The sequence below is a fragment of the Cryptomeria japonica genome, chromosome 4, assembly GCF_030272615.1.
Source record: "Cryptomeria japonica chromosome 4, Sugi_1.0, whole genome shotgun sequence".
In the NCBI taxonomy this organism is placed as follows: Eukaryota; Viridiplantae; Streptophyta; class Pinopsida; order Cupressales; family Cupressaceae; genus Cryptomeria; species Cryptomeria japonica.
This window is the reverse complement of record NC_081408.1, coordinates 735,935,703-735,961,352: the sequence shown is the minus strand read 5'-3', so window position 1 is coordinate 735,961,352 and position 25,650 is coordinate 735,935,703. Positions and strand designations below refer to the sequence as shown.

The window sequence follows — 25,650 nt, the reverse complement described above, 5'->3', positions numbered from 1 at the left end:
ACCCCTGCTAGCACCACCCCTGCCTACCTGCTCCGCTTGAGGGTTATCTTCTTCTTCTTTCATGGGCAATATGTCGTTAAGTTTGGAAAATTGAATTAGGTCGTCCTCTCAGCCCTGGTCTTCTCGCAAATACTTTGTGCCTATCCAAGTCCTTCCCTTTCAGGTCGAGTAAGAAAGGATAGTAGTTAATTAATTCGCCATGAGCATTGAATAGGATTCTGTCACCTGGCCGAGGAGCCCCATAATCATGAATTGCTTTATTTAGAATTTCTTGGAGCTCTTGGCCGACCTCCTCTAAAAATCTTCTTCGTGAGGGTCCAGACGGCCTGCTTAGCCAGTTTTAAATCCAGCAAAGATGCAACAAACCTGGAGGAGATGCTATTATTGTCCCGTGGATACTCATCTCTTTTAAATTACATTTATTTTCAACAATAGCATTATAATTGTATGTAAAAAGTTGCATAAAAAGTACCTGAATTTTGAAAATTAGAAGTCGATAGATCTGCCTGATACCTACAATAGATTTGATGAATTTTTAAAAATGGGGCCAATATATCTATTGTGCTCGGGCGACAATTGTCAACAAACAGATAATTGAAATGACCAAGCTAAATTTGAGACATGCTACTTGAAATTCTGCCTGGTTTACGTTTTGGTTTTTCAACAATTTAAAGGCAACGAACTGCAATCCGAGCACATTAAGATGAGAAGTGCACCAGGTATGGTGTACCCGAAAAAAGCCTGATATTTCCTTTCCTTTCATTAACTGCTCAGTGCACCAGGCATGGTGAACCTGAAAAAAATCTGGCCTTTCCTTGCTTTCATAAACTGCTCAGTGCATCAGGCATGTTGAACCTGAAAAAGACTTAAAACTTTTCTTTCATTTCATAAACTGCTCAATTTAAGTGATCACTCACATGGCTACCTGTTGGTGGATTGCCATTATTTTTATTTGGGTGAGCAGTGTTGCATGGGGTTTGAACTTGGATCTCCTTGACTATGAAAATTCAGACGATGCATAACCCTCAGCCACAAATGGCTTCGGCATCTCACATCAAGAAGATGATGAAGTGAGTATGGAAAAAAATTTAAGGGCTGCAAAAAGACCAGAGATCTTCAATTGGCTTACAGGCATATGCAGAAGGATGCACGAGAATCCTGAACTTGGATTTCAAGAGTTCGAAACCAGTGCACTCATACGAAGTGAACTGGATCAATTGGGCATAAAGTATAAGTGGCCTCTTGCAGAGACAGGGGTGGTGGCCTCCACAGGCTCTGGAGGTCCCCCTTTTGTGGGTATCAGAGCTGATATGGATGCTCTCCCTATTCAGGTGCCCAATTTGCTGAGCTATTAAAAAATTGTGCTGATTTTAGATTTCCCCTTTTTAAAGATTGTTATTGCAAGTAGTTATTTGGATTACTTTTTAAGATTGTGTTTATATTACTGTTGTGTGCAAGGCAACACATGAATTATCTTAATTTGCATATAATACTTTTTTCGAGAAAAATCGTTACGATGCCGCCTGTTGTTGCCCTAAGGCCGACTGCTGCTGTCGTCCAGCCTCCTGTTCGATCGGCTGCTGCTTCCGTCCAGCCTCCTCTTCGCCCGACTGTTGCATCCCCTGGCATGGCTGTTGTGTGTGTTGCGAATGGGGCATCTGCGGAGGTTTCTGTCTGTGCCTTGGCGGGGGGTCTGGGGGGTTCTTCGCCTCTCTCCTCGGTTGCTTGAATACAATCTTCCGTGTGGGCATTACCCTCTTCGGGGGTGAGTGTTGGGCCTGCTCCGCCTCCTGGGGGTAGCCTTGCTGGTGTGAAGCTGAAGGTTGCTCCTGTGGCTGATCCTTACAGGCCCAAGATTGATCATGTACCTATTGATAATACGGAGGACGGCGATCCGGTGCATCCAGCGCCCTCTGATACAGATCGGGCTTCTCGTGGCTTGGGGACTGTGGCTATTACTATGTGCAAACCCTTGGCTTTCAGGGTGTCTGCTGATACTGAAAAGGAGATCATCCACAACTCCTCTGTATTTGAATCTCATGGTCTGATTTGCAGGTTTCGGGGCTTTTGGCCAAGCCTTCCTCAGCTGCACATTTGGATTTCCCAAAGCTGGGAACTGATCTTAAAAGGTTCAGTTAACATTTTTCCTTCAGCCAAGGGTTTTTTCATTGCTAAATTTGAACATGCAGAGGATAAATCAAAAAATTTATGTATTAATCCTTTCAGCTGGGAGGACAAATTTGTTTTGATGGTTAAACCTTGGTTCTCGGGTTTTAACCCATCTACTGATTCATTTAATGAGATTCCTGTTTGGGTTAGGCTCCCTAACCTTCCCCTTCATCTATGGATGGACTCTCTGCTAGAGGAAGTGGGAGAGGCTTTAGGCGAATTCGTAATGATTGATAAGGATTCTTACCAAATTTATCATTCTACTTATGCTCGAATTTTGGTTAGCATTGATGTTTCTAAAGGGCTTCCAGCTAAGATAGAGATTGAATCTTACTTGGGATCTTGGGTCCAACCGTTCGACTTTGAGGGTATCCCCTTTAGATGTCGAAAGTGCTTCCAGACTGGACATGTTGTTGCACGATGTGAAGCAGATAAAAAGAAAAAAAGATCTGCTTCTTGGTGGAAGGGTGCCTCCTCTGAACACTATTTTGTTAAAAAGAAAAGCTTCTCTCAGGTGGTTGCGTAGGTTCCTTAGGTCGATGGTATTGCGCCTCGGGTTGCTGCCTCTGTTTCTTGTGTAGCTTTGCCTCAAGAGTGTGTGGATGCTTGCGGTGGCATCCCGACTGATCATTTGAAAAATATTGGATCTTCTTCTTTGGTGGATGACCTTCCCGCTTCCCAGATTGTTGTTGGATCTTTGTCTGATTCTCCGATTTCTGCTGTCCCTGCCTCTCTGGATGATGGCTCTGTTCCTCCTGGTGATGGGAGGTCCTCTATTCTGGACCCATCCTCTTGGCAAAAGGCTGCTGCTAGGGTTGACGAGGGATGGATTACTGTTAAAAGTAAAAAATCTAAATTGTCCCAGTCCTCTTTTGATATGACCCTTCGATACCACAAGGGTAGGTCAAATTCTTGATCTGTCCTGGTTGGGTTGGGGCTGCTGGTCTTTTGCAGCCCGCTGGTTTTTGTTGGGGGTCCTTCTTGTGTTGTTCCCCATCTTTTGTTTGGTTGTGCCGAGTCTCATTTGTGTTCTGTTTCTTTGAGTGGACTTTCAAGTTTATCTTTCGATTCGGGTTGCAGGTTCTTCTAAAACCTGTCTTGTATAGGGTTTCTGGTCCCTTAAAAACTTGTTTTCCTTTATCAAAAACACATGAATTATCTTATTAAGATTGCCATTGATAGATTTTACCAGTTCCTACAGACAAATTTAACCTAAAAGGCATTAAAAGTAGTAATCGCGATGTTAGATTTCTATAATTGTGCACAGTTGATTACAGAATGAGAAGTATCTAACATACAACACATCGTACTTGGGGCTGCTCAAATAAAACAATGAATATTTATTGCTTAGGCAGAAAAATTGAAGTAGTTTAATTGTGGGTGCAATTTATATTTGTTTGTTCCAGCATAAGGTAGGAGTGCCATGCAGTTGCATAAATGTGGAGATCCCGAAAGGAAATATCTTCACCAAAACAAATGAAACCAAGATTGCTCTAGAAGAATGTTTTCAAAGATGGTTGAGGTGGTGGTCTGGAGTTTTGTAGTAGCTACAGAAATAAAATTCACTGTTAAACAATGAGTTATTAACCACTCAATATTTTTATTTTCAATAAATCTATCTACTATGTGCAACTGTAGGTACATTGATATTTTGTGGGTGAATTTCAATTTATTCAAGGAATCATGGCGAGGGCTATGATAATTGCTACAGGCAGACCCAAGTAACCAGTTTAAAATTGAAAAATAAAAATAGAACACCGAAAACAAAATTGCTAAAGGTCAGAGGCCGAAACTTTGTTATGCCCACTTCACATTTTATATGAAATTTGTGCCCGGTGGCAACTCTGTGCAGTCTGATGATTTTTTCGGGATCTTCTGAACCTGTTATTTTTTCAATTCTGTTTCCAAAAAAAATGTTACAGCAAAGCATTTATTTATTGGTCGGGAAGCCATTTTATGAGAAACCTTTTTTCAATTGACCTTTTTTTTTTGTGCGAGGCACAAGATAATAAGATTTCAGTTAGCTAACTTAGTAGTCCCATTGAGGGGGCCCATGGAAATATCTGTTGGGAAGGTGTTCCATGCAATTGGCCTTCACTATCATTTCTTTTTGTGTGGTAGTAGCTGATTAGATTGCAGATTGTAACCTTCAGTAGGCGATGGAAAGCTAACTTAGTAGTGTCATTGAGGGGGGCTTGGAATTATCTCAGTCGAGGAGGATTTCCTGCAATTGGCTATTACTCTTTTTTTTTTTTAAATCTGTGACATTTGCTGATTAGATTTCAGGTTGTACCCTCCATGGGATCAGTAGATAATGGAAAGCTAACTCCGAAGTTCCATTGAGGGGGTCCATGGAGTTATCTCAGTTGGGTAGGAGTTCCATGCAATTGTCTAGCACTCCTATTTTCACTGATTGGCTCCATAAAGAACAGAAACAGAAAATTTTAGAATCTTTTTATTAATATTTGGAGCTATCAAATTGTTGACAATTTGTGAACTATTTTGTGACCCTTCACCCTTCACTAATTGATTAATTTTAGCCCATAAATTATTAGATTGTTTGATGGCCCCACTAGAAGGTAAACCTAAGACTTCTCATAGGCTGCTGGATTGCTCTATTACTCAGGGTTTAACTCCTCTTTAGTCTAAAATGTGGATCGCTTTCGACACCTCACCACAAGCCACATTTGGTACTCAGGGTTCCTACCCTGACTTACCATGTTATCTTTTTCCATGGACCAGCCAAGGCTGCTTGTTTAATCTGCCACTAAGCTACTAATTGCCTTCAATAAAAAAATGTAGATTGTTCCCAACATCTTCCCAACTCTCACAAGCCACATTTCTGAGATCTGGGCTCCTAACCTGGCCATAATACCATCTTAGCTGGGACTCAACCTAGGACCTACCATAAACTGTTGGGTCACTCTACTACTTCTGGTTAATATAGGATGTCATTGTTTGTAACATAAATGACCTATTGATCCATTACTTTAATTAATGGTTTCTAAGCGACTGCAAGCCCATTCTTTACTCTCCTGATGACACAGGTATAAATGAGAATTATTTCACGGCCTGTGTTAAAGTTTCTATTTAAAGCCTTCATTCAAAAGTATTGTAATAGCACTTGAATTATTCAAGATTATTGATCCATCTACTTTAAATTTTTGAATCCTACGCGACTGCAAGCCCAGCCTTTACTCACTTGATAACACAGGTATAAATGAGAATTATTTCAAGGCCTACGTTTAAGTTTCTATTTAAAGCCTCCATTCAAGAGTTTTGTAGTAGCACTTAAATTGGGACATAGGTGTGTACCTGGTCCATGGATTGCCATATCATTTTCCAAATTCCTTCAAATTTGAGGATCCTGATATGGGCCAGTTATTTGTTGTATTTCTGGTTATCAATGAATGGTTGTTCAACTGTTAACATTTAGTGCCATTTGGGCCAGGTGAAATTTTGTGGGCTATGTTTTCCAATTCATTATTTTTCCATAAATTCAAAAATCAAAAAGTTTAAACTAGCAATTTTTTCTGATTAAGCATTGCAATACTAGCCTGCAAAATTTGAGACACAATTTACTAATAAAATGGGTCATGAGAGATTAAAAAGATTTCTCGGGTATGTTAACACTTACTGAATATTTTAAACTTGCTCGATTTATTTAATGACATAAAGAAATACTATAATAAAATAAAAACCAAATTTATATTACTGAAAAATAGAAATTTTAAACACGGAAGTTTCTAGATCTGTCTGTTGTTCAGAGCTGAAGAGCTATTAATGTAGGTTTCTGTAAAAGATTTCTGATCAATTTTGAAATCATCTTTTCAAATCACACTCTATGATCCATCATCTAGAATACTTGCCAATTCTTCTTATTATTCCTGATTCTAGCTCGCTGAGTCAAGTAATGTGAGGCAAATATCAATGATTCTGAAATTAAGCACAAGCCTTCTCAAAAAGCCTTTTGCTGCTAATCATGGAAACCTTAAAACTCTCATCATTTTAAATTTTTCGTATTGGTAAATAATCAGACAGGCTTTGAAATATAATTTAATAATAAATAATAATAATAATAATAAAATTAAAATACAAAAGAATAAATATAAAAATTAAAATTAAAATACAAAAGAATATAATAAAGTATAATTAAAATTTGATTAAAGTTAATGAATGGTCAAAAGGTAAAAAGTTATTATAACAATAATAAAATTAAAATACAAAAGAATAAATATAAAAATTAAAATAAAAATACAAAAGAATATAATAAAGTATAATTAAAATTTAATTAAAGTTAATGAATGGTCAAAAGGTAAAAAGAATGAAGAGTTGCACTCTTTCAAAGGGTGCTAATGGTGAAAGGGTGTGTCTCTTGCCGAAGGACATATATGATGAAGAGGTGTGACCTCTCACTCACAATGATAGATATAAAGGGAAGGAATCAAAAGCATCTAGTGACATCACCATAGATCAGATCAGATCAGAAGTGTTATTAAGTTACAAGCAGTAACATCCTTGTCCTTGGTGGTATGCATGGGGATGTGCAGAATATGTATGCTTAATATACGAAGCCTGATAATATTGTTATGTAGAATCTATTAGTAATATTAATATAGACTGCAATTTGTATGACAATCATACTTAATTTCATATATATTCATAATACATGAGAAGCTAGTATACTTATAGTCTGAATCATGTTATTATTGTCAGTAGTTAAGAAGATAGGATTGAGTTGTTCCAAAGAGGCGCAGTCTAAATCCAAGCAATAGGTTAAGTCCTAAGATAGGGTGGGGATAAGCAACCCATAATCCTTGAGGGTATAGACTCAAGGTAGGTAAGGGCTTGGATCTGTAAACTTTGATGGAACCTATTGTATTTGGTCTCTAAGCGCTTTGATAACATACATAGACCGTTCTCCCTTAAAACTGAAGTGGTAGCAGGGCCTGATATTTATATTAAGAACTATGAACAATGAAATTAATCATCTAATGAGGAAAATAAATAGCACTTGTTAATAATTAATAAATTGAAAAATATCAATGAGTGGCTTCATGATTAGTCTCTCAATCAATTTTAGTATATTGAAATAGATTAATTATGTTAATCAAATAAGAGACATTACAAGCTATCACTGAACCATAAACCATAAAGATATGCAGCACCTTATGTCCTAAACGGTCCTATTAGTACTGTCATAACATTTGTAAATTACTAGAACTTAAATTCATATGTCTTTGTACACTCAAAGTCACCTGAAGTTCTACCATACCAATGCAGTGAAACAGCAGGCTCACCGTGCCTCACCTGAAGTTCTACCATACCAATGCAGTGAAACAGCAGGCTCACCGTGCCTCCCTTGAAGACTGGAATGCTTGCATTGCACCTTGCGAACCTGTGATAGCAACATACAATAAGACCAAAAAGTAAAATTCCACTGCACACCGTCTCTTAATAGACAACCAACTTCCAGAATTTGCAAGACACATTACATCGTATTTTCCATTGCTTAAAGTTATTCTTTCTTTGATAATCTATAACATATGGTTTACAATTGGTTGGGGTACATGCAGGAGGCAGTTGAGTGGGAGCACAAAAGTAAAATTCTGGGGAAAATGCATGTCTGTGGGCACGATGCACATGTGACCATGCTTCTGGGTGCTGCAAAGATATTACAGGAGCGACGGCAGATGTTGCAGGTTACTACAGTGCTCTATACCTCTGCCTAGTAGTTTATAATATCAGTCAATGAATGAGCATGCTAGTACAGTCTTATACTCTGACATGCTCATTTTGCCCCTCTTTCTAACTTAAATATACTTGGTTCTTAGAATGGATCATTTTTTTGGCCAGATTAGTTGTAATTCTACAATTGTATTTCTTGTTTGAACATTGTTCATGAGCTTCTTTGATTTTAACTATCCTGTTGGGTGTTTCAGGGAACTGTGTCCTAATCTTTCAACCAGCAGAGGAGGGACGTGGTGGTGCAAAAAGAATGATAGAAGATGGAGTATTAGAGAATGTAGAAGCTATATTCGGAAGGCATGTATCCAGATTCCAGCCATTATCCAACTGGTGTTATTGTGTCCAAGCCTGGGCCTTTATTGGCAGCGTGTGGTTTCTTCAAAGCAGTCATAACTGGGAAGGGAGGACATTCGGCAATTCCTCAACATGCAATTGATCCTATTCTGGCAGCTTCTGCTTCGATTGTTAGCCTTCAGCAACTTATTTCCCGGGAAGCTAACCCCTTGGACTCAGGTATTTTAAATACCCTTTACATGAGATATTCACCTAGATAAGTATTAGTCAAATGGAGATGATGTGAGTACACTTTAATTGTAAAGAAACAAATCCCAAGCCAAATATTTTTAGTTCATTCCAAGTGGTTAGTAGTTAGCATACTTATTGAATGCAGACTGCTTATGAAGCAGATTATTCTATGTTCTCTTATCCTAATATGTCAGGTACTGAATATATGTTCCCTTAGCATTCAGAGTAAACTCAAGTTTCAATGGGATGTGCATATTGAACAAAAGCAGAAATCCTGTCATCTTCTGCATCCTTGTCCAAGTTTGCCTGATGTATCCTGTTCTTTTCCAATTATTCTTTAAATAATAAAGGTTGCCACCGAGTTTCTACCTTGTGACTAAACTGGGAAGTAAACCAAACCTTGCCAATCCAACTACTAAGCATCATAGGCACTAGAAGTATGTGCATTGAAATCCATTTGGCAATGTATTTTGTGTCGGGGATAATTAATCGCACATACATACCATATAACTTTAGTTTGTATATTGCTGACATACTCTTAAGGCTGGGGTCGTATGGGAGGCTTCAGGTTCTATTTTTAAGGTTTAAGAGGTCCATGATGCAAGAATAAAACTGCTATAAGATTAATTGGAATCTCTTTCTGAAAAATAGTAGCTCCTATTTTTTAGGATTGCAGATTTAAGTGGGTGTAATCTCATGTTCCCATGCGGCTGCTTAACTCCATTTTCTGCTTAACTCCATTTTCTCCTTAATTTTAAGCACTTGGAGTGTTCCCATGCAAATTTAAAATTGTTGGAAAAAGATAATTTAGAATCTTTTGTTATTTAAGTGGAGCAACTATTATTTACCATTTGAAAATAAGCTATGGGAAAATAGGGGGGCTGGAAATAAGCAGCCACTGCATATTGCTAAAAATGCCACGCGGCTCCACAAATTTGTTTTCCTCTTTTTTTTTAACATTTTATTTCTATTTTTTAATTCTGCACAAATTATTACTAATACTATTAATACCAATTTTAAGATTTCCCTAAAAACTAAACAAAAAAATAAATACTCATGGGGCCACGAGCTCCACAGATATTTCCTAAAAAAGTTGAGCAGCAGCTGCTAGCAAAAATAAGCTAAGTAGCTGCATGGGAACATGTCGTAAAAGGTGGAGGACTAGAAATTGTTTTGCCAATTAAATTTCTTGTTAGTTTATATTTATTTACTTTGTTAAATTGATTATGTTAAATATAAAATTCATGATACCACCAACTTTTATAAATTTTGGAGCTTAAACTTTTAAACTTAAGCTGTACTACAATGAAATTTTTTAGTAAACTTCCTCCACGCGACCCAGCCTAAATGTACTTGAGAGTTGGAAATATGAAAAGTTGCATGTTAGGCTAGGAGTGGATTGTCCAATTGAATTTTTAAAAATTTATTTATAAACTTCTAGACTGTATACTTTGCACTTTTCCTTTCATGTTTTGGACCCATTTTAATGGTTGTCACCAGTAAACATAGCTTGACCTCATTTTGACCATTTTCAAGCTTGAAACACCCGAAAGCACAATATTTCACCAGAACTTGACCTCTTTAGCTGTTAGCATTTTATTCCAACCTTATTACATCCCTGTGTCACTGTAGACATACTCCATGCTAATGTCCCCACAATTTGAACCAATGATGAAAAATGCTTACTCAACAATTACTCTTTTGGCCCAATTTTTTTGAAAACTTGGGACTCAAAAAAAAAAATCGGAAAAAAGTTGGCAAAAAGTCGGCAAATTTTTCAAACATTTGAAAATATATTTGTAGAACATATTACTGATTTCCATCATATATAAACCAAAGTTTGAGTTAACTACATATCGTATACCAAAAAATAAGTGCAACCTCTAAATGAATTCAAGTTCAATACATATTATAGAGGATTTGGATTCCTTGAATCTCCTTTCTATAGAATTAAAGTTCTCCTCTACTTCACATATTCCATAAAATAAATACTTGTTCAAAAGATGGCAGTGGTATGTGCACACAAAGCCTTTCAAATTTTCAACTCATCTCATACACATTGATGAACTTTGTCAGTCTTCACACCATACCTTCAAGAACATGAGACTTCCACATGAAACTACCATATCATGCAAAAACACAATACTAAAGTTTTCCTCGCACATACACCCAAAGGATTCACATTCTTCCCATAGAGATGCCTCATCCCTTTAAGGCACCTATTTTTAACTTATTGTGGATAGGTACACAGTTACACTAATTGACTCGCAAATGGCAAGGTGCAAGGTTATGTAATCAATTGCATGATTGAATTCAATAAAAGAATACCTGACAGATCATTAGCACAAAGTTATTTGAGTTTTTCTCTTGATTTTTTGCATTTTTCTAATAAATCGCCCTAATTTGTTCAAATTTTGTTTTGGTAGGTACTATCATTATGGGGATAGCGCCCTATATTACTTTTTAAAAAGAAAATTACATAAATTTTTCTAGCATCCAGCATATTAGAACTGTCTCAGCTAGATGCATCTTTCACTTGACCAGACAAACCATACAAAAAAGAGCAGGAGTCCACATACAACAAAACCAAATTACATATTTCCACTTAATGCTTGGTAAATCACTGCTGCATATTCTCCAATGCTAATAACATTGTTGGTGGACTACTCAGGAAGCCAACACTCTGTTGCTTCGGTCAAGTTTCTGAATGGTGTCATGTTTCCATTGAATATTGCACACTAAAATACTTCCCACGCGTTTTCCCCAAATACCTTCAAATGCTCTCACTCCTCTAGCCACACTTCCCGCCATGCCATCTCCCTCTCGGTTTCGCTATCCATGGAACCTTCACTATTCTCCTCAGGATCCCCATCTACATCCTCTGGTTCCGAGGACAAGTACTCCTCGACCTGGAAATATACCTTTAGTATGCATCCTCTGGTGCCCTCCTCAAGACTTAGGATGTCATTGGCCACATAGTTCGCAATGAATGGTTTCACAAAGTCATCCAACAGCTCCCTCTATGACATCAACCAAGGGCATCAAAGCCGCCTCCAGGATAGTAGCATCACACCAGTGCCATCTAAAATTGAGACTGATGCCAATTAGTCCCTGAATAGCATCATAAACAAAGTCTTCAATGATAAATAAGTTTCGAAGCTGTGTTCCCAACGCATTGCTATAGTTTACACAACTAATATCTCCAAAATGAGTCATTTATAACCACAACACAGACAATTCTGAGATATCATTCTTCTGTTGAGTATTTATGGATATAGGCATGATCCGGATCCCAATTATCATCATTCCACAAAATCCTCCAGATTCTTCCTCTGAACTTTGGCAATCTCATTTTCGTGGCGTGTCTCAATCTACATCCAGTACTTCCCAAATGCACAGGCCAATGCTTATCCATGTGAAGCCTCAGCCTGTCGTCACTTTTTGAACTCGTGATTAGGGATTCTGCACTCTGTCATTTTTACCCAGATACGTACTCTTCTACACGTTTCAGAGATGTATGTCACTGCCGCCAATACCCAAGCTCAGGTGTGGATCCGGTTAAATCAGATTTGCTATCCTATTCCTTGCCGCGTGGACATACAAAATTCCTTCACGCATTGTCTAGTTATATCATTTTCAGTCGAGCTATGATTGAAAGAGATGAGACCTTCTTTCCTTTCAATCCCAAGGTTTGCCAAAAACTCTGCAACTTGATTGCTCTCACGATACACATGATTTATTTCATAGCTATTGATTGATTTGAGGTATTTGTTTATTAGTGGCAACCACTTTTTGAGTTTACAGTTATGAAAATTTGACTTGGTCACCCCATTTATTATAATTTGTGAATCCCCTTCGACTTGTGTAATCTTCTGCTAAATACAAAGTCATAGTCCGGCCTCTAAAGCCCAGATCTTTGCTTCATTATTTGTAGCAGAACCAATTCCTTCATATAGTCCGTTGATAATATTTCCATGTTCATCTCTGATTATTACTCCAATACCAGATTCTCTCGGGTTCTCTCTACTAGCTCCATCAAAATTGAGTTTTGTCCAATCTTTAGGAGGAGCCTTCCATCTGACCGATTTTCTATCGACTAGCTTCTTAGAGGGGGCAAGATTATCTAATCTTCTAAGAGACCAATGCTTTTCCATTTCGTAGTCCCAATTATTGTATTTTTTAGGACCACCCTTTAGTATCTTACCATTTATTACTTCCTTGATTGCCCTTTTAATTTGTCAATCAACATAGTGTTTGTTAATGATGTCTCTTTGAAGATTCTTCTATTCCTTTCATTCCAGATGTGCCAGGCAATCATTGATGGACTGACCATCCATAGGTCACTCCACCTTGACTTCTGTCTGATTGGCCAGGACTGCAGGAAGTCCAAGAGCATTTCGTTCCTAGCCATGACCCAATTTATCTAGGCGAGGAACCAATTCCAACAAATTTTTGTCATTGGACATTTGAATAGTAAATGGTTGGTTGTCTCTTCGTCTGCACGACACATCACACATCGATTGGGACCTGAGATGCCTATAGTTTTGAGTCTATCACCAGTAAGGATTCTACCGTGTAGTGAAATCCACAGAAATGCCCTTGCTTTTGGTAGAATTATTTTGTTCCAGCAAAGTTTGTGAGGCCATGCATCGCAGGTACCCCTATGTTGTTGTATTTCATATCCCAGTTTGACACTATACTCCCCAGACTTTGAGGCCCACCAAATTATGTTATCATCTTCACGGGAGGCTGGTACTTTCCTATCTTTTAATGCTTCCCAAAGTTTCGCACATAGTGTCAGATTACCAATATTTACTCTTTTCCAATTTCTTAAACTACTTGTGTCTTCATGATTTTCCATATAGTTGCATACATGTCGCCCAAAACTATCCTCGACTAAATTAATCCACTCTTTATCTTCAAATGCATCAAAGAGAGAGGGAAACCCATTCCATGAGTCTCTCCAGAATAATGTGGATCTGTCATTCCCAATCTGCTAAGAAATGTGTTCAGTGATAATGTGTCTGCTATCCCATAGGAAGTTCCATGTGGCAAAGCCCTGACTCGAGTTGGCCACTCTGAGAAGTTGGTCTGGGTCATTCGAATCCAGGTATTTCTTTTGAAACAGTCTAACCCAGAGTTTTTGAGGATCTTTGCACATTTTCCATGATAGTTTAGCTCCAAGGGCAGAGTTTTGAAGTTCCATTTTTCTTAAACCAACACCCCCATCTTCCTTAATCATGCACAATGTGTCCCAATTAATTAGTGGTATTTTCCTATTATCTTTGGCTCTTTCCCAAACAAATTTTTTGAGTAATTTGTTCAGATTTTTTCCGGCAACGACCAACATTTTAAAGCATGACATATTGTATATAGGGATGGTGGATAGAACTAATTTGATCATGGTGATTTTTCCCGCCTGGGACAGCCACCTATTCTTCCAAAGTTCTGATTTTACCTGACATGCATTTATAACATCATTCCAAAATTGGAATTGCTTGCAACCTTTGTCAATCTGAATCCCTAGATATTTGATCCGGAGCTCAGCAATTTTTATGTTCAGATGTTGTACAATTCTCATCTGAGCCATCTTGGAAGTATTAAAGAACAATAATTGGGACTTTTCTTTGTTCATAACTTGGCCTGATGTCATTGTATATTCCTCCAGTGTGTTTTTGATACCAATTGCTTCCCAAATAGATGCTTCTCCAAACACTATTGTATCATCTGCAAATTGGGACTGTGTAATGGCCTCAAATTGCTCATGAACTTTGATTCTGCGCCAAATGCCTTCACTATGTCTTTTTCTAATTAATCTCCCCAAGGCTTCCGCCATAAGAACAAAGAGTGAAGGAGATAATGGATCTCCTTGTCGCACACTATTTGTGGCTCCAAAAAACCCATTCAGATTGCCATTGACAAGAATGGAAAAGCTCACAGTGCTAATACAGAACTTTATACATTCAATCCAACTAGCAGGGAACCCAAATCTGTCAAGGACTCATACAAGGAAATTCCATATCACTTTATCATAAGCTTTGACGACATCGAGTTTGATAATCATACCTTTCAATTTATCTTTATGGAGTGAGTTTATGACTTCGGATACCAAAATGATAATATCCATGATTTCTCATCCCAGAGTGAACCCGTTCTGATTCTCAGACACAAGTTTTGGTAACAGTTTTTTCAATCTTTCAGCCATGGCCTTGGATATTATTTTGTAGATAGTGTTGCATAATGATATTGGGCGGAACTCAGACATGGATTCACAGACCTATTTTTTGGGAATAAGTGTGATAATAGTGTGGTTGATCTCTTTCACAAATTTATGCTTTTTCTGGAATTCCTCAACCACGTTCCAAATGTCCTTCCCCATGAAATCCCAAAATTTTTGAAAAAGTTTTGTCGTTATGCCATCCAGTTCGGGTGCCTTTCTGGGATGCAAAGAAAATGTTGCATGTTTAATTTCTTCCAAAGAATAAGGGGCCAGTAACATATCACTATCAGAGCTAGAAATCTGAGGAAAAATGACTTCCTCAATCAATGTTTTTGTACCCGTCTCCTACTCAGCACCCCCTAATATGTCCATATAATACCTGAGAGCAATTAGCTCAATATCATTGGCCTCTGTTTTCAAAATCCCATTCTCATCTTTGATTGAACATATTTTATTGTTGATCCTTCTGGCCTTGGAAGAAGCATGAAAGAATTTAGTGTTAAGATCGCCCTCAGCAACCCATAGTTCCCTAGCCTTATCTTTCCAATATAGTTCTTCCCACTTTAAAATTTCCATATACTGAGTTTTAAGTTTTTACTCCAATTCAAATTCAACATTGGTCATTTTGAATTGCATTACCTGATTTCCAATTTCTTCTAGCTCATCCTCAATTCTACTTTTCTCCACAAATACATTTTTGAATGACATTTTGTTCCACTCTTTAATTTTGTTCTTCAGGAACTGAATTCTTTTGACAAATTTAAAACTAGGAGACCGAAAGTAGATATTACCTTCGCTCCACCATTCTTTCAGATTGACAAAGAACAGCTCATCCCGCCACCACATGCTCAATATTTTGAAGATATTCTTCTTGATGCGAATGTCCTAGGCAATGGACAGGGATAATGGCAGATGATCCGAACCAATTTGGGGGATAATTTTAGTTTCCAAGGAATAGTTGCACCTAATCCACCACTCACCCACCAGAAACCAGTCTAGTCTTTCAGATATATTGGCAAATTTTAGCCTCCTATTAGTCCATGTGAATTTACCGTTCTTAGGAATAATATCAATTAGTTTGCAATTTTCTACAAAATCTCTAAAGTCCTCCATCACTTTCGAAGGTTTTCAGAGACCTCCCACCTTCTCATCAATGTCCAAAAGGGCATTGAAATCTCCAACAGCTATGATCCTATCCATTTCTAATGCCTTAATTTGATTAGTGATTTCATTCTAGACTTTCAATTTTTCCTCAGTCTTGATAGGTCCATAGATATTGAATAGCGGGTAGGATAGGTTTGTTTGTTTACAGACAATGGTGCAGGCCATCCAATGGTCAAATGAAGCAATAGGATGTACATCAATTTTGGAAGGGTTCCACAAAATTCTTAAGCCCCCAGCCGCACCTCTAGCATCTTGAAGAATACCTTCCCACTTGAAGAAGTACTTGATGAACTCAACCGCCTTATCCTTACTTAGCTTTGTTTTTTGTAGAATGAATATTTATGCATCAATCTTGACCAAGCGTTTTTTGTCAGGGACCGACATTCCAAGAGATAATCCTCAATGACCCCCAAGGGAGGCCTTTCCTCCCTTGGAGAGATTCAAAAAATTTAACATACTTACAATACCCTTCTCATTTTCCCTCTACTCCCTCACTGTCTTATGGCTTCACCTCCCTCTTGTGCATTTCGCACCCCCTAGGATGGTACTGGCCGACTAACTGATGCATCTAGGATCTACCAAATTCAATTTGTCTTCATTATTGTCCGACTTTGATACTTCTGATTCTAGTTCCGGAAGTGTGACCTCAACAGGGGGGTTTCAATTGGATATATTTGTATATCGTTTTTCATTTCCACTAGGATTTCTTGCGCCGATTTCAAATTGCACACATCTTGTTTCAATTCATGATTGATAATTTTAGGTCCCTCTAAGAGCAGAGTTTCTGATGCCAATTTTTCCTCATTTTCCTTCCAAACTTGTTTCTATTTTCTGGGAGGGCGATTGAAGGCCTTCCTTACAAATATTCTGCATTTGTCTGAATTATGGAGTAAACTACCACATCTCGAGCAAGCCCTAATTTCTTTTTCCACTTCAATTTGTTGATTCCATTCGCCATTCGCTGAAAGTAGTTTCATTGAAGAGGGAATTCTCTTTACGGAAGCGATTTTGAGTCTGGCATAGGTATATAAGTCACCCTTTATTATATTTTCATCAATTTCCAGTAGAGTTCTGAGGGTTCTTCCAATATTTTCCAAGCTTGACTCACACCAATATTCGATTGGTAAGGTGTACAATCGAATCCATACAGTTTTATCATATACAACCAGTTGCGTGGGATCAAAATTCGGTGACCAGGTGTTAATGATGATAGCTTCGGTCAGATAAACATAATCATGGATGATAATCACATCAATAGAATGATTTATGATTGTGTTATATGTATACCAATATATATAATAGTAATAATTGAGTTTATTATTATTACATATATTAATATACATACCTACATAATTATAAATGGATATTAAATCATAAATCATTATATTGATTTATTCTATGTGGAATAAATAATCATTTTATGAATAAGCATCAATTTGATTAAATGATCAAATGGCTAATCACACATCGATCATTACTATTATTATTCCAAGTATAAATTTGTGTTTAAATCGATCTGCATTAAGTATCGTGCATGATCTAAACCCAGTCAACATTGTGTATCGACTACTTTCATTGATCTTTACAATAATCAATAATGTGTATCGATTTAATGATGCTTGTGTTATCATCATTCTAACATATTGACTAGGAATCAGTTTGTTAATGGATTATAAACTATCGATTATAAATCGGTATGTATTATGTTTGCAATGATTAATGAATGGACATATTGGTGGAGAGATATGTCTCCACATGTGTGGAGACATGTCTATCCATCGATATGTCTCATCACTCATATATATATAACCCAAGATAGATCGGTGAAAGGCAAGTACAACAATCTATTAGTGCAAGCCTTTGAGATCGATCTCATTCTCAATACTCAACAATATTTATGATATAATCAAATTAAAAGATACCTCTATTTCTATCTACTAAGAAATCTAATCTACTTTAACATGGTATCAGAGCCAAGTCCAGGCTAGGAGCCCCAAGCACATGAGATGTGTGGCTTAAGGGGGGGTGTTGGTGTTGGAAATAAGCCACACCCAGACCGACGATGGACTGGTCCAAGAGGGGCCAGTAGCTTAGTGGTAGAGCACTCCAACAGCGTATGGAAGGTCCTAGGTTCGAGTCCTCGCTGGTCCATGTCTCAACATGGTATCAGAGCGAGGTTAAAGAAGATTCGATTAGATTTGAGATAGTAGAGTATCTTATCAAATTTATTTGTTTGGCTCAACATGCAATAGTGATGGGTTTTGAATGATATTGAGTTGTATCGAGTACGATACATTTAATGAAAATTTTTGTGTGCTCATGATGAGTTATCGGCCTTCTTAATCGATTGTAGACTCCAATTTGATCATTTCATTTTATCAAATTAAGGCCGATATTGCTCTCACTTCTGCGATTTAATCCTCTGATCATATTTGGCGATGCATAGATGGATATACCCACCTTGATCGAATTCTATTTGAGGGAGGATGATCCTAATTGGTGTCAAACTGTAATGTGTGTAATTCTCAGATTCCTATGAGATTTTTCATTTGTGACAAGCGGATTCACTAACATCACTCGGCATCATCAGGAAGACAACGAGCTCATAGTGAATTCGATAGGAATAATAAGTTTGATCACCTTAGTGATGAAAATGAACAGCGAATACATCTTTGAATGGAGCTAAGATGGCAAAGTCACACAGTGAATGTGTTATCGATTCTATGATTTTGACCTCTAGGGTGGTGACCTAAGGTGCAGGTTTGAGGCTCGGCAAATTCATGTAACAATTGTATTCAAGATGTAGCACCCTGCAACTTCAATTCACTCTGAATATAACGGATATGCGTGAGACGAATGACCATTTCAAATTGATGATCGATTATTGGCAGTACTTACGAATTTGAGGAAAAGTGATATGGAGTAACGAATAACATACAACAAATTGGACCTTGAAATACCTGCCATTCCAACCTCTGATCTGCGATCAATGATTTTAGACACATTAAATTTAAATATCTCAAAGGATTATGATGAGGAATCGATCTTATGTGATCATAAGTCTGAAATTGATCATGTTATTTGATCAATTTCGTATCATTTTTACCTCGTCCATTCTTCGATTCAATCAGTTAGCCTCATCATTAAATCAAATAAGCAGTAATATCAATCTAATTGGTGTCGGCCATGCTGATTTCAAATGGTGGTTGAACAATTTTAATCTGACATAAAATGATGAAAACGGACCCCACCAAAGCAGCGATACTGAGTTGCTCTATCTTCAGTAAAGAGGCTTCATTGTGGCCAATAGCTATTAAGTCACCAATATCTGCGGTGGAGAGAATTTCTTAAGATGGCGAAAAGTATCAACTTATAACATGGTGAAGGTTCGATGGGTCTAGTGCAGACCTAAAAAGCACTCAAATGCAACACTTAAAGATATTTTGACTTAAATGAGATAAGTATTTCATAATATTCATGAATTTCTATGTGGCAAAGGGTTAACTAGGAGGCAGGGCTGTATATGTGGATGAGGAGATGAGACTCGGCTATAGGACTAACTCAATGGAAACGGACAAATAAAGAAATAAGTTCTTTTATGTTTGAATGATGTTCATGAATTTTCATATAGTTATTAATTTCATGCTATAACATTGGAATAGTGAATCGCTCTCTCTATTTGTACTTATCATAAAGAAATCAAGATAGATGGAGGCCTCACGTGTCCTAGGTGCAATGCATGTGTTTGTGAACTTCTAGCTGAATGCCATATCTGTGTGTCATGTGGGTTGTCATGATGATTGCTGGAGGTGTTGATCACTCTACTGATGGGAGATTTGGAATTGGTGTGGTGGTTGCAGTGATAGAATGCCTTGTTGATGTAGGGTATTGAACCTGTATCATGCTCCATTATACTTCTTGATCACTACACTACTAAAGGTAGAAAAGTTGAGACAAGAGGGCTCTCCCAGTGAGATTGCGAGGGAATTTTGTTCTAATCTCAAGATGGTCATATTCCTATCTGGTCTAGAGATCGAGTTTATGACAGTAGGTCCAATGGTCTTGGATCTAGCACTTTCAGCCATATGTAGATCATACCAGATGATGAGAGTCTCTTGGAGCTAGATATCTTCCATGATTGGGTCCATGTGAGCAGGGGATGCTTTCGTAACAGAGGGAGCAACTGAGAAGATAAGCTTCAATTGATATTCGAGGATCTTGACCATAATGATTCAGAGGGAGTGGACTATATTGAGATGGTTTCTTTGGTGATCAATCAAAGATGGAGTCTCATGTATGTAGGCTCGAAGGCCTTTATATTGGCTCCTAGGTCATGAGATTCCTGGATAGATGGATACTTGGTGAGCTTGGAATACACCAAGAGTGAAGCAGACTTCAACCTTGTATTTCATGAAAGGTTGAGGCATGTGAATATCAAGTGGAAAGGTATGCTATTCAATAAGATACATTAGTACTAATGGAAATTCTCACCAAGCCTCCCTTTAGAATAAAGTTTGACTACTTTCAAGGTAAGCTTGGTATAGTAAAGAATGGAGCCCTAGCTGAGATTGAGTCTCAACATCATTGATTTGTTTGTATTATTCATTGTACTAATGTATTTTTTCTCTTTATAAGATGTTTAAAGTGTAAACTCTTATTAAATGCAATCTTATTAATCTAATATTGTTCATGATTAATATCATGTGTGTGACTCCATGACAACATTGGTTCAGTACTTATGTGCTTGATGAGCAATAGTGGACATCATTGTGAGGTGACGATCTCTCAATGATGAACACTTGTACATCTAATCATTATTGTAAGGTGACGATCTTACGATATTGATTGATCATACCATTATGATGGATATCATGAGACTTGATATCTATAGATATGTCATAGTGGTAAATATCTCTAGTAGTAATATCTATGGATATGCCATAATGGTGGATGTCATGAGAAGTGATATCCATGGACAAGCCATAATGGTGGATATTACATAAAAAGATATTCATGGTGGATTTTATGTGACGTGAAATATGTGGACATGCCATGTAGTAATTTCTTTAGATATACCATGATGGTGGATATCATGAGACGTGATATCTGTGGACAAGCCATAATGGTGGATATGATCTAAAGAATCATTTATGGTGGATATCATGTGACTTTATATCCATGGACATGCCATAAATACTTGATATCACAGTGAGGTGATATCTTCCTCTTACTCATGTAGAAAGGATAGAAGGATTCCTTCATAGCTAAGAGGGATTGTTGAAGATATGTAGCTTCGGTCGGATTCCTCGAACCGATCTAATCAAATGTCCAAGTGGCCTATTGGCCTTGGACATTTGTACCATTATCTCTATCTTTTACTTACTACAAATTTGTATTCTAATTATCAATAATAATATTACATTATGATTATTATTGATTTGTATTATAATCATAATGTAATATCATTATCAATTATTACTGTTGTGTACTTTTATTGATTACATATATAATCAGTCAATGTATTATATCGATCATGATTTAATTATAGTTATCAATTTGTTATCGCTTAATCATATATTATCTTATTCTCACATAGAGTCATGACCCTATGTGACTAGCGATTCTATTCTTATATTATCGTCTTTGCTTCATTCGATGGTGACTAAAAAATCAATAACAGTGTGATATACTCTGAGCAATATTTGGTGAAATATATACAGTGAACTCGACAACAAGAATCAAATCATATTTGAACTGTGTATAGTTCGATATTTCTGTAGTCAGCAAACATTAAGATATCAGTAATAAAATATCATTCTTTATTCATCTAGCATCCTCACAAATTAAAATTATCAGCCTTTCTAAATCTGATCTATACTTAACAAGGCTGACATGTCATGATGGTTAATATCTCTTAGACATTATGGTAGATATCATGAGACTTGATATCATTAAATAAACCATAATAACTATACAAGAGATCATCATGGTGGATATTATGAGTCTTAATATCCGTGGATATGCCATGATTCGATATCCACTATGGTAGGCATCATGAGATGTGATGCCAAGTACGCATACCATAAATATGGATATTTGAGAGATATGGTGAATATCATGTGACTTGATATTCTTGGTTATACCATATCTCCTGATATCACGATGAAGTATTTTTCTTCCTTCACAATTAATGGATCTATTGTGTTATACTCTTGAATAGATTTTATCCTCCCTAGCTAAGAGGGAGTGTTAATGATGATAGCTTCGGTCAGATAAACATAATCATGGATGATAATCACATCAATAGAATGATTTGTGATTTTGTTATATGTATACCAATATACATTATAATAATAATTGAGTTTATTATTATTACATATATTAATATACATACCTACATAATTATAAATGGATATTAAATCATAAATCATTATATTGATTTATTCTATGTGGAATAAATAATAATTTTATGAATAAGCTTCAATTTGATTAAATGATCAAATGGTTGATCACACATCGATCATTACTATTATTCTTCCAAGTATAAATCTGTGTTTAAATCGATCTGCATTAAGTATCGTGCATGATCTAAACCCAGTCGATATTGTGTATCGACTACTTTTATTGATCTTTACAATAATCGATAATGTGTATCGATTTAATGATGTTTGTGTTATCATCATTCTAACATACCGATTAGGAATCGGTTTGTTATAGATTATAAACTATCGATTATGAATCGGTATGTATTATGTTTGCAATGATTAATGAATGGACATATCGGTGGAGAGACATGTCTCCACACGTGTGGAGACATGTCTATCCATTGTTATGTCTCATCGCTCATATATATATAATCCAAGATAGATTAGTGAAAGGCAAGTACACCAATCTACTAGTGCAAGCATTTGAGATCAATCTCATTCTCAATACTCAACAATATTTATGATATAATCAAATTAAAAGATACCTCTATTTCTATCTACTAAGAAATCTAATCTACTTTAACACCAGGGTTGCATATACACTGGATGACTGTTCAGATACTAGTTTTTGAGACACAAAACGTGATTTCGTTCTTTTTCTTCAAGAAAAACTGCTACAAAGAAGCCTTTGGGCAGAAATTTAATCATTATGTTCTTCCCCCAATTTTCCTTGGTCCAGGAATGAATCTCCTTTCTTGGTAATTTTGCTCCCACAATTTTTGTGATGATCGCATGACTCTCAAATACCAGATTTTCATTTTCAATATCTTTGAATAGGTCAATTTTGATGTCGTCGGTTGGCTTCTCCTTTTCTGTGAAAGGGCGATGAATTATACTATTTCCACTATTTTCCACTCCTCCTTCCAATTGCTTCTCACAAGGGGTTCCAGAATTGTTCCAATCTACTTCCAGTATTCTCCATTTCACAGGCCTGTGCACTCTAGTGTCTGCATCATCTCCATACTGCCCATCCTTTGCGCTCCTCTGCTTCTCGCACCTCTATCCTTCGCTCTGTCTTTCGCACTGCCTTTCGCTCTTCTTATCGCTCTCCATTTTTTTTGTCTTGAAATTAAATAATTAGTTATAATATAATATATGTTATTTATATTTTTAAAAATTAATGAATAGTGTATACATTTTTAAGATCTTGTGATGAATTTTTTTGGATCAAATGAGAGTTAAATTAAAATGTAACTATCATGTATCCTAGGAACTCCTTTCTTGTTTTGTGAGGCCTCCTAGCTCCATTGTATTTTGGATTATGGGTGGAACTTGTAATTGTAATATGTTACTGGAGTAGACATTTGTGTGGTGTATGTGGATGTGGTTATGAATTTTTAAGGACTACTATTAATGATTTGATTAATGTTGTGTTATTTGCTATGCATTACTTATGTTTTCTACTAACTTGGACCAATCTTTGACTAGTGAAATTTTGTGAGGAATATTATTTGATTATAGGTACCAAGGTGCAAGGTGAAACAAATTCTATGGTTCCACTAGGAGAGGTTGAAAGATCATAAGATCAATCTAGTGTCAAGATCTTGACAATAATATTTTTCCCAAATCATAGGCTCACCTAACTAGGTATTGAGTACATAGTATGGTATTTAAATGATTCTTTTACCAATGGATTGAGTTTATAGAGATTTCTTACTACATAATCTTAGAAGCTTAGATGCTCATTCAATTTTATTGATCATTCATTTTCTCTTATGTTATGGAGGCACAATAGTAACCCCAGTTTGAGTTGTGAAACCATTAGAGAGTGATTCATAGTAAGACATTAACATGCATGCATGCATGTATGTATGTATATATATGAAATAAAATAAAATAATGGGAAAAAGAAAATAATACAAGTAAACTTTAGTTTTTTACATAGAATAAAATACAAACCAAAAAAAATTCACAATCAACCCTTGGAGAAGTAAGAAAGGAAAAATAGATTTTATAGTATAAAAAGAAGGGTAAAATAAAGAGGGGAATGATTGATATGTTTAGGTCAGATGGTTTGACAAATAATTAATAGCCTCTACCTCTAGTACATTGAGATAGGGAGACCATATCTAACCTTTTACCTACAATATTCACATACAAGGAAGAATCCCAACATTGAAATGTAATGAATTTACTAGCCACTTGAGGGGAGATAAAGGAGGACTTGGTGACAATAAAAGAGCATCTTTTTAGTTTTGAGAAAGGAGCAATTGAGGAGAGAAGGATTAGCATACAATTTAAAGTGTAGGAATTAGTTGGATTCCATTAATCTAAGTCTTCTTACTCCTCCGAGATCAAATAGTCTAATACCTTCCTCCAAGTTTTGTGGCCCGTGTTATGTGTTTTTCTTTCTACATGATTAGAAATTAGACATCCCTCTATTTCTTAATTTAATATACTCATAAGTCCTTTTTGCATGTTAGTTGTATTTATTATTTGAATAATGTATTTTTTCTTAAAATCATTGAATGATTATAACATTTTTTTCTTCTTTTATTTTATTTTCTTAACCTTATTTACTTAATCACCCAGCAAGGATGTGCTTAGCTTAATTGATTGTGATAGAATGACTTGTATGCTCAATGAATTATCAAAAGGGAATCTATTTCTCTCATGTTTCTTTATGAAGTAACAATTTAAGATAAGTATGTTAGTTTCTAATAACCTTCATAGATTACTAAAAAAGTATATTTATGTCATGTTTCTTGGTAACAATAGAGGGAAGAAACTAAACAACATAGAGGGATAGGTATGAGACTATTGCACCCATTCATAAATAACAAGCTGAGAAACCAATATAAAATACAACTTGTATTTTCCTAACGTGGCCTTGTGTTAGTAGAAGAATAATGATTTAGATATTCATATGATATGCAATTTTGTAAGATAATGATACATCAAATTAGTATTTATGATTATATTAATTTGCCAAAAATAAATGTCATTAATAAAGAATTTTAAAACCTTGGTTGCTATACTTATAGCTAAGTTAGTTCACCAGTCTTTCTTATCGAGAGATTGTCTGCAATCTTTCCAAACATTTTCATCCAATCTCTCCAGGGGGCATATCATTCCCATCTTGGGACAACTTTGTATCGGTTTATCTTATCTTCTTTGAAACAACATGATAAGTTGCATTGTCTCAAAGAGGGGCAAAAAGTAGACACCTAAAATTGTCATGTTTAATTAAATAAATATCTTTATTTATTTAATTATTTTTAGCCTAATTCTTCTATTAATTAAATAAATCTTTATTTATTTAATTAATTCACTTATCCTCTTCTAGCCTTATTTCTCATTTAAATAAATACATTTATTTATTAAAATTACCCCTTTTCC

At 36.2% G+C, this 25,650-nt stretch overlaps 1 pseudogene; it reads left to right on the top strand.

The window, feature by feature from the left end:
* Positions 1–494: 494 nt before the first annotated feature.
* Positions 495–25,650, top strand: part of LOC131027453 (uncharacterized) — a 51,774-nt pseudogene continuing 26,618 nt past the window's right edge.